The sequence below is a fragment of the Tachypleus tridentatus genome, chromosome 3 (genome assembly GCF_004210375.1).
Source record: "Tachypleus tridentatus isolate NWPU-2018 chromosome 3, ASM421037v1, whole genome shotgun sequence".
Lineage (NCBI taxonomy): Eukaryota > Metazoa > Arthropoda > Merostomata > Xiphosura > Limulidae > Tachypleus > Tachypleus tridentatus.
The window spans coordinates 96,179,930-96,189,628 of NC_134827.1; positions in this window are offsets into that span (position 1 = coordinate 96,179,930).

Sequence of the window (9,699 nt, forward strand, 5' to 3'; positions counted from 1 at the left end):
GAGAAAGTATTCGTGCTATTTAATACAGACTTCTGGTAAAATTATATTTTTGAAAATGATATAGGAAACAACATATAGGAGAGTTAGTGTATTTTAATATCACTAGATGAGGTCTGCTCTCGAAACTATTATTTGTTTGTAGTTAGTGCTCTGCCCACTAGGGGTACTGAAACCCGGTTATTGGCTCGAAACTATTAAAATAGTTATTTGTGTGTTTTTTACACAGTTTCACTTTCACTGGGCACTATCAACTCTTAAATATTATCAAAACTATTTGTAAGTTATCCATTTTGAGAAACTAGTTACTATATACTAATTTATTAATTTTTATGTTACAAAATCTGTAAAACAGATGTAAGCTTCAGTGATGTCGAGAAAACTCACTTGTAAAGACACATTTATGTAAAAACGGCTCGTTTGGGTTGAGAAAATTTTTTACCTAGAGGAGTGAACAACTTTTCGACCTTCTTTGGTCATAGTCAGGTTCACAAAGAAAGAGAGGTAACTGACCGGAAGCTGACCACATGTTTGAAAGGGGTTGTGTAATGAGTGTCGGAATGTAGAGGGCGGGCTTAGATGTTGAATATACAATTTTATATTATTTATTTATTTATTTTTAATTATTATTTATTATATTATACGTTAATATAAATATAAAGGTGTTTCTTTGTATTGGTTTATTTTAGGCTTGAGTTGTTGTATAAGTAAGGCTTCTTTAATTTTGCGTTTGTTTATGTTTGTTTCTTTATTTAGTATTTGAGTGTTTTCTATGGTTATGTTGTGTTTATTTGACTTGCAGTGTTCGAAAACGTGTGAAGGTGACTTTTTATGTTCTTTAAATCTGGTTTCCATTTTTCTACTTGTTTCTCCAATATAGAAGTCGTGGCAGTTATCACATTGTATTTTATAAATAATGTTGGTGTGAAGTTTGTCAGTGTAGTTTTTACATAGTATAGACCTCAGTTTTGTGCCTGGTTTTTGAATAAATTTGGTATTAACTGGAATGTCATATTTTGTTACTAATTTTTGCCAAATGTTGGCTATTTTTCTGCTGATGTCGGGAGTATATGGTATACAGCAGTATATGGTTTCGTGATTTTTTGATTCGTGAAATATATTTACCTTTGTTGGTTGATTTTGCTTTATGTCTAGGTGTGTGCGTATAATGTTTTCTACGGTTTGTGGAAGAAACTTATTGACGTTGATGAAGTATTGTTTTATTTTGTCTAATTCATCGTCAATTTTATCTCGTGAGCATAGTTTTATGGCTGTGTTTATTTGGTTTCCTAGTATGTTGAGTTTTTGATTTTGTTTCAGACAGAGCCGACCGACAATTAAACACAGACGAGATACATCTACTTAACAAAGGACTCAACTTCTCAATAGCACCTAGGTACATTCCAACCTTAGAAATAAAAACATGTTTAGAAAATCTAGCCAGGAGACTTATGATACTTTCCACAGAAAACAAAAACAAGAAAACAACCAACAGAAGGAAGACAACTTAGACAATTTTATTGACATCTAACAGCCAAACTTACCAGGTAAAATAAAAAATTTACATTTCCCAGAAACACCTAAAAACAACATCTTAAACGATTTTTTAAAGAATTTTCTCACAAAACCATCAACATAATTTCACAAAACAGAAAGTTAAAAAATAATCTTACAAAAAGAGACATTAATTCCATTAAAAACCTAAAACAAGATAAAACATAAAATTCTAAAAGCAGATAAAGGTAACGCTATAGTCATAATGAATACGAATTAATACATTCAAAAAATGAAGAATATCCTATCAGACACTAACAAATTTAAACCAATACACACAAGTCTAACAAAGACACACGAAACGCAACTAAACAAAATACTACTAAAAATGAAAAAAGCCAACACAATTTCACAAACACTTTATTCCTACCTGCGCAAAACCGACTCACGCACACCACAAATATACGGCATCCCCAAACCTCATAAACCAGATTGTCCATCATGACCAATAATGTCCACATATGAATCGTTTAATTACAATCTTGGTAAATACATAGCATGGGCATTCTCCAAATATGTAACATTAGCCAGCTCATTCATCAAAGACTCTTTTAATTTCAAGTCTAATCTTAATCAACTTAATCATAAAGCCTCAATGGCCAGTTTCGATGTTATATCCCTCTTTACAGAAGTTCCAACCGCTTAAGCCTGCGAGATAGCCTTAGAACTCTATATCCGAGACCCTAACCCATCTATAGACATTCCCAGCAACCAATTAGCAACCCTCATAGAATTCACCACGATAAAGACAAACTTCATGTTCAACAACCACAACTATATACAAACAAATGGCCTAAGCATGGGCAACCCAGTATCACCAGTTCTAGCCAATATTTTTATGACACAAGTTGAAACACAAGCAATTAACACAGCATTACATCCACCACTATACTGGTACAGATATGTAGATGACACGATTGCGGGATTCAAATATGCAGAACACATACTTAATTTTTTCAATCACATTAACGCTATACATTCCAACATCAACTTTGCATGTGAACAAGAAGAAAGTAATCGAATATCATTTCTTAACCTCAAAATTACAAGAACCGACACACAATTCAAAACAGAAATCCACCGAAAAATCACCCATACTGGATTGTACATTCCTTGGGACTCAGCACATGAAACAAAACAAAAACTCAACATACTAAGAAACCAAATAAACACAGCCATAAAACTATGCTCACCAGATAAAATTAACGATGAATTAGACAAAATAAAACAATACTTCATCAACGTCAATAAGTTTCTTCCACAAACCGTAGAAAACATTATACGCACACACCTAGACATAAAGCTAAATCAACCAACAAAAGTAAATATATCTCACGAATTAAAAAATCACGATACCATATACTCCCGACATCAGCAGAAAAATAACCAACATTTGGCAAAAACTAGTAACAAAATATGACATTCCAGTTAATACCAAATTTATTCAAAAACCAGGCACAAAACTGAGGTCTATACTATGTAAAAACTACACTGACAAACACCACACCAACATTATTTATAAAATACAATGTGATAACTGCCACGACTCTATATTGGAGAAACAAGTAGAAAAATGGAAACCAGATTCAAAGAACATAAAAAGTCACCTTCACACGTTTTCGAACACTGCAAGTCAAATAAACACAACATAACCATAGAAACACTCAAATACTAAATAAAGAAACAAACATAAACAAACGCAAAATTAAAGAAGCCTTACTTATACAACAACTCAAGCCTAAAATAAACCAATACAAAGGAACACCTTTATATCTATATTAAAATATAATATAATAAATAATAATTAAAAATAAATAAATAAATAATATAAAATTGTATATTCAACATCTAAGCCCGCCCTCTACATTCCGACACTCATTACACAACCCCTTTCAAACATGTGGTCAGCTTCCGGTCAGTTACCTCTCTCTTTCTTTGTGAACCTGACTATGACCAAAGAAGGTCGAAAAGTTGTTCACTCCTCTACGTAAAAAAATTTTCTCAACCCAAACGAGCCGTTTTTACATAGATGTAAGCTTCAATACATGAAGTAGCTGCAATGCCTCATTACAAATAACAGATCGTCAGTAAATTGCCAATCTACTCTTATGGCTTCACTGAGTTAAGTTGAAAATGTATTATCAAGACGACTGGTATGGGTATTGAAACTTTAGTTAAAATAAAGTAGAGTATAACGTTTCGATTTTCGTAGGTCATCTTCAGGTTAACAAGAAGAGTTAGCAACTGATTGTTGCCAGACACGTCTTTGGGAACAAGAGTGTAAACGGATATAGAATTGTAGGGGGCGTTGCAATTAGATGTTAGAGGATGTGTGTTTTTCTTATAGCTAAGCCACATCGGGCTATCTGCTGAGTCCAACGAGTGGAATCAAACCATTGATTTTAGCGATGTAAATCCATAGACTTACCGCTGTACCTGCAGGGGACTAGATGTTAGGTCATTAATTAGTACAGCTATAAAGGTGTTCCTTAATATTAGTTCTGTCTGGTCAATAGTTCAAATTTAAGAACGGTGGTAAATAGCTGTAGTAGATTTGTCATAAAATACAACAGTAAAAAACAACGGTACTCGTTGCAAACTATGAACACTTTTCAGTGATATTTTAAACATGCTACCTATAATACTGATAGTGTTGAATTTAGTTTTATTTCAAACATAAAATTTTATTTGTTTTTTTTAATTTTCCGCAAAGCTACTCGAGGACTATCTGCGCTAGCCGTCCCTAATTTAGCAGTATATGACTAGAGGGAAGATAACTAGCCATCACCACCCACCACCAACTCTTGAGCTATTCATTTACCAAGGAATAGTGGGATTGACCGTAACATTTTGACGCCTCGACGACTGAAAGGGCGAGCATGTTTGGTGTGACGTGGATTCGAACCCGGGACCCTCAGATTATGAGTCGAGTGCCTTAAACATCTGGCCATGCCGAGCCTATAAATTTGTTAAAGACTTTTTCATTGTGCTGTGAATTATACTATATAGTATTGAGTAGAAATTTACGAAATTAATAAGGTGTAGCCAATTTTCTGGAATACTGCATACAAGCGCTGCATCAATGAAGAACATGGAAATATATGAAAACAAAACAATAAAAACAAAAGCGAAATACACCTAAATTCTGACGGTGTACTCATCTTAGATAAAATTGTCATCTCGCATGAATGTACACCAAATTATCTTGTTTAGTAAAAATTAAAATCCTTTTATGAGATTTCCTGTCTGTATTATGGCGTGTCATCTTGCCCTCCAGTGGCTCAGCGGTATGTCTGTGGAGTTACAACGCTAAAAACCGGGTTTAGATACCCGTGGTGGGCAGAGCACAATAGCTCATTGTGCAGTTTTGTGCTTAATTCAAAACAGCAACAGCGTGCCATCTTTAACTTTGATGAAAGATTCAAACTGATTTTATTTTTTTAAAACTTGTACAAAATATCTAAAAACATATTACTTGTTTAACTGAGAATGTTAAGTCTTTATTCATTAGGTTCTTAAAAGCAAAAAAGTTCTTAAACATCTACAAATAAAAAGGTTTACTATCATATAAGAGAGTGTGCGTATTTTTATATAATAAATTCTTAAGACATTAAAGTTTCCAGTAGCTAGCACATCCAGACAAATGATTCGTTTGTTTGTTGTCAATCTCAAGGCTTGTAAATGGGCTACCTTCTGCTCTGCCCATTGCGGGTGTCGAAATGCGATAAACCCTCAATCTTTCCGCTGAGTGAAATTGGGGACTGGCGAGAGGTCAAATGTTACTTTTCAATTAGACAAGAGTAGGCTCATAGTTGAAGGTGAGTGCTCTGGTCTAGAAAATCAAAAGTAGGAAAGGCCATACGGACTCAACGACTCAAAAGATTTTCAATACCACGTTTACAAAATTCGTGTGGTTTTGAGACAAAAGGTACAAAGGCTGTTTTTTAAGTCATCCATGGAAGTAAACTGTTTTTCATCCAGTTGACGTTGCAAGCTTCTGAAAAGAATGAGGAAGTTAAAGAGAAGGTGATCCTTGCATCGTGAGGACGTGCATTATCACGGTGGAAAACAGCTCCTTTCTGATTCACCAAAGAAAGTTTTTTGTTGTTTTTTTCAGTGGAGTGTTCAGTTGATCCAGTTGCTGACAGTATCTCTCAACAGTGATTGTCTGGTTTAGTTGGAATAACTCAAAGTGTATTACATTACCTTTATCCTACCAAATACTAAGCAAAACATTCGTGAGGTGCACGTTCGCTTTTGGCTGTGGTTCTTCTGCAATACTCCACCGTCGGCGGTGCTTAACTTTTTAATAGAGTACCCATTTCTCATTTCCAGTCAATAAGCGGTTCATAAACGAAACTTAAAGCTCACGAGAGTGAAGAGATGTGCAGATGTCTACTCCTTCTCTTAGATTATCAGCTGACAAATCGTGTGGTACCCATTTTCCCAACTTTGAAACTTTATCAAGTTGTTGCAAATGTTGATGGATAGTGGAAGGAGATGAGTTGAATTTCTGGGCTAATTCTTGAACAGTTACAGCACAATCCTCCTCGAGTGTTGCTAGAAGCAGGTCATTATCAAACTTAACAAGGTGTTCAATGTGAACTGCATCTGTCATACTGCAGTCACCAGTTCTAAACTTATGGAACCATCTTTGACACTTCCTCACATTCGGAATGTCATTACCGTACATCTCTTGAATGCTTTGCGTAGTTTCCTTAGCACTTTTCCCTTTTCTGAACTCGTAAAACATTATATGCCCCCATGATAATTGGGGCTTCAAAAATACATAAAACAAAAATTAGTAGAGAAACGAATTGACTTGTGCTTGATGCGATCAAGTCCTCCCATATAACGTATATGACTTCGCGAATAACTTCTCTTAACCAGGAAATATGCATTTAAACTTATCCTATCCAAAAAAACGACCTGATGACCTGATATATTTTATACCTCGCCCACACTTATGGTTATCAGTGTAGATACGAGGTCTGTTCAAAAAATACGCGGACTGACGTCATAAAACAAAATGTACTTTATTTAGAAGTTACAGGTCTGGGATCCCTTCAAAGTACTCTCCTCCCCAACGCACACACTTATCCCAACGGTGTTTCCATTTGTTGAAACAGTCCTGGTACGCTACTTTTGTAATGTCTTCCAGCTCCTTCGTCGCATTTGCCTTAATCTCGGGAATTGTCTTAAATCTTCTTCCTTTCAAGGGTCTTTTGAGTTTGGGGAACAAGAAAAAATCGCAAGGAAAAAGGTCAGGTGAGTAGGGGTGGTGGGGAAAAACAGTGATCGAGTGTTTGGCCAAAAACTCACGAGTTCTGAGGGCTGAATTTCGCAGCAACGCGGTGCATCTTCAATTTTTCAGTCAAAATCTCGTAACAAGATCCAACTGATATCCCACATTTTTCAGCAAGCTCCCTGACAGTCAGACGTCGATTTGCCCGCACCAGGGTGTTGATTTTGTCGACGTGTGGGTCGTCAGTTGACGTGGAAGGACATCCAGGACGCTCATCATTTTCAATGGACTGTCGACCATCCTTAAAACGTTCATGCCACTTGAAACATGCCGTACGATTCATAGCAACATCACCGTAAACCGTGTTAAGCATAGCAAAAGTTTCAGTCGCAGATTTTCCAAGTTTAACACAAAATTTCACAGCAAGTCGTTGCTCCTTCAGGTCATTCATTCTGAAATCCGCCAAACGAAGAAATCGCAAGAAATTCCCTTAAAACCACGTAGCTAATACACAAATGAAGATATCTGCAATCGAGAAATGGCGTCGTAATCAGCTGATCTGTGCGAACCTAGCGACACCAAGCGCATTTCCCTGGAACCAACTGGAGTCGCGCAATTCAAACAGTCCGCGTATTTTTTGAACAGCCCTCGTACATACGTCAGTAATCCGCGATAAAAGTTGTATAATAATTGATACCTTATATGTAATACAGTTAAACTAACACAACAGAAGCCCCATACACGTGTTAACAATATTACACTCACTTTTGAAGAAATAATAACTTTATTCTTTCAGTAGGCTTAAGCTCAAATGGATTTTGAAATATTGTTTAACTTGTAGGAATAACTAACCTTGAACAAAGAAATATATTTTCAAACGCCAGGAATGCGGATAAATACACCGATATTTAAATGCTCAAATTGCAACGTATTTGAAACGAAAAATAAAGGAAGTGAAAAATCATTTTATTATTCTCAATACTTGATCTAATCGCGAAATCAAAACATACAGTTGAAGATTTCCGTTTTCTTCCGTTGGCTTGGTTTTACGCAATTTTCCTCAATTTTCGAGCACTTGTTTGTGCAAAATTTATTGTAGACTACCTATACAACTCAATATTAAAGCTACACTGCACTAGCTGTTCCTAACATAATAGTGAAAAACTGCTAGTTATTATCACCCACTCTTGAGCTACTCTTTTGCCAACGAATCGTGGGATAGGTCCAGGTGCGTAGACTTTTTACACCCGATGAGGGGGATGATTTTTGCAACCACTTATGTGGACTGTTCAATTTGCAAATTGGTAATATCTGATTACGTGAACCTGAAAGTAAACATGCAGTCACAGAGTAATCTTGTTGCCACGATACTTGCATGTATACTTAGGCCTACTGACTGACACTTACGAACTTAGGTCGCTTAGATCGAAAAACTTAGAAGCACGCCTATATTAAAGATGTACATTTCGGCTACTGAAAAACCCTACATCTAGGCCTAATTATATAATTCGATTGGTAAGAACACGAAAATCACAAGAACAAACACACAATTTGTAGGACTGTGATGCAATAAAACAATTCAACAGACCAAACTGTAGGGGGGGATGATTGTATGCACCATACCTCCCACCTAAAATGAAAGGGGTGTATCCCCATCCCCCCCCAGGATCTACGCCCCTGGATAGGTCGATATATAATAACGCCCCCACGAATAAAAGGGGCGAATCCTACCTTACAGTAAAAACTTGTATATCAGACTATGCAACCATAATTTCGATATTTTTAATATATTTCGTTATAATTATAATTGAAATTTCACATTCAATGTTTGTTTTTCAGTCATTGAGGGATTAGGAGATAGGCTAGTGGTCAATACCTTAAAGTATTTTAAGATCTTTGAGGCGAGATATCTTCCATTTTTATTTCGATTGAAATTTTCTCTTGTTTCAATTGTAAGCGTTCCTTCCGCAAGTAAAAGTCACAGCAATCTTCAAAAATTCACTGATTTATATATATCTTTCGAATTTCTGTCTTAGCATTCTTTGGTCCTCAGTTTGATAAATAGTTTCAAACCAAAAATGTTTTTTGTAAAGTACAATTATTTACTCATAGAAAAGGGTTAAAAATACGTAAATCATTAAAATATTTTTGGGGCCCGGCATGGCCAGGTGGGTTGAGGCGTTCGACTCGTAATTCAAAACAAACCAAAATAGTTCAATGTTTTTGTTTCTTTTTAATTTCGCGCAAAGATACAGCAGGGTTATCTGCGCTAGCCATCCCTAATTTAGCAGTGTAAGACTAGAGGAAAGGCAGCTAGTCATCACCACCCACCGCCAACTCTTGGGCTACTCTTACCAACGAATTACGCGATTGACATTATAACGCCCCCCCAGGCTGAAAAGGCGAGCATGTTTGGTGTGATGGGGATTCGAACCTGCGACACTCAGATTACGAGTCGAGCGCCTTAACCACCTGGCCATGTCGGGCCTATTCAAATATAGCAAAGACTATGAAGTACATCAGTTTTAACAGCCAGTAAGCTAGAAACAAAACTCATGTAGAATGATACTACGATAGAAAAATATTTGTAGCTGTAATTTCATGGTAGTTTTTTACCCGTCATTTTAAACGTCATGTTTTGGAATTTTGCTGTAGTATTGCGATTTTTATATGGTGAAAATATTCTGAAAGCAAAGTGACAAACTGAATTATAAAAATTATTATATAAATATTACAACTTTCAATAACTGTACCGGTACAGCTAATATATTCTGTGCCTATTGCAAATAATAAACTGATTTTTGAAAGACATAAACCCTCAAGCATACCGCTGAGTTACAAAGTAATTGTTGTTTTTAAGGAAAAAATTCCCTTTCATAACTAATTATATATAAAACTTATTT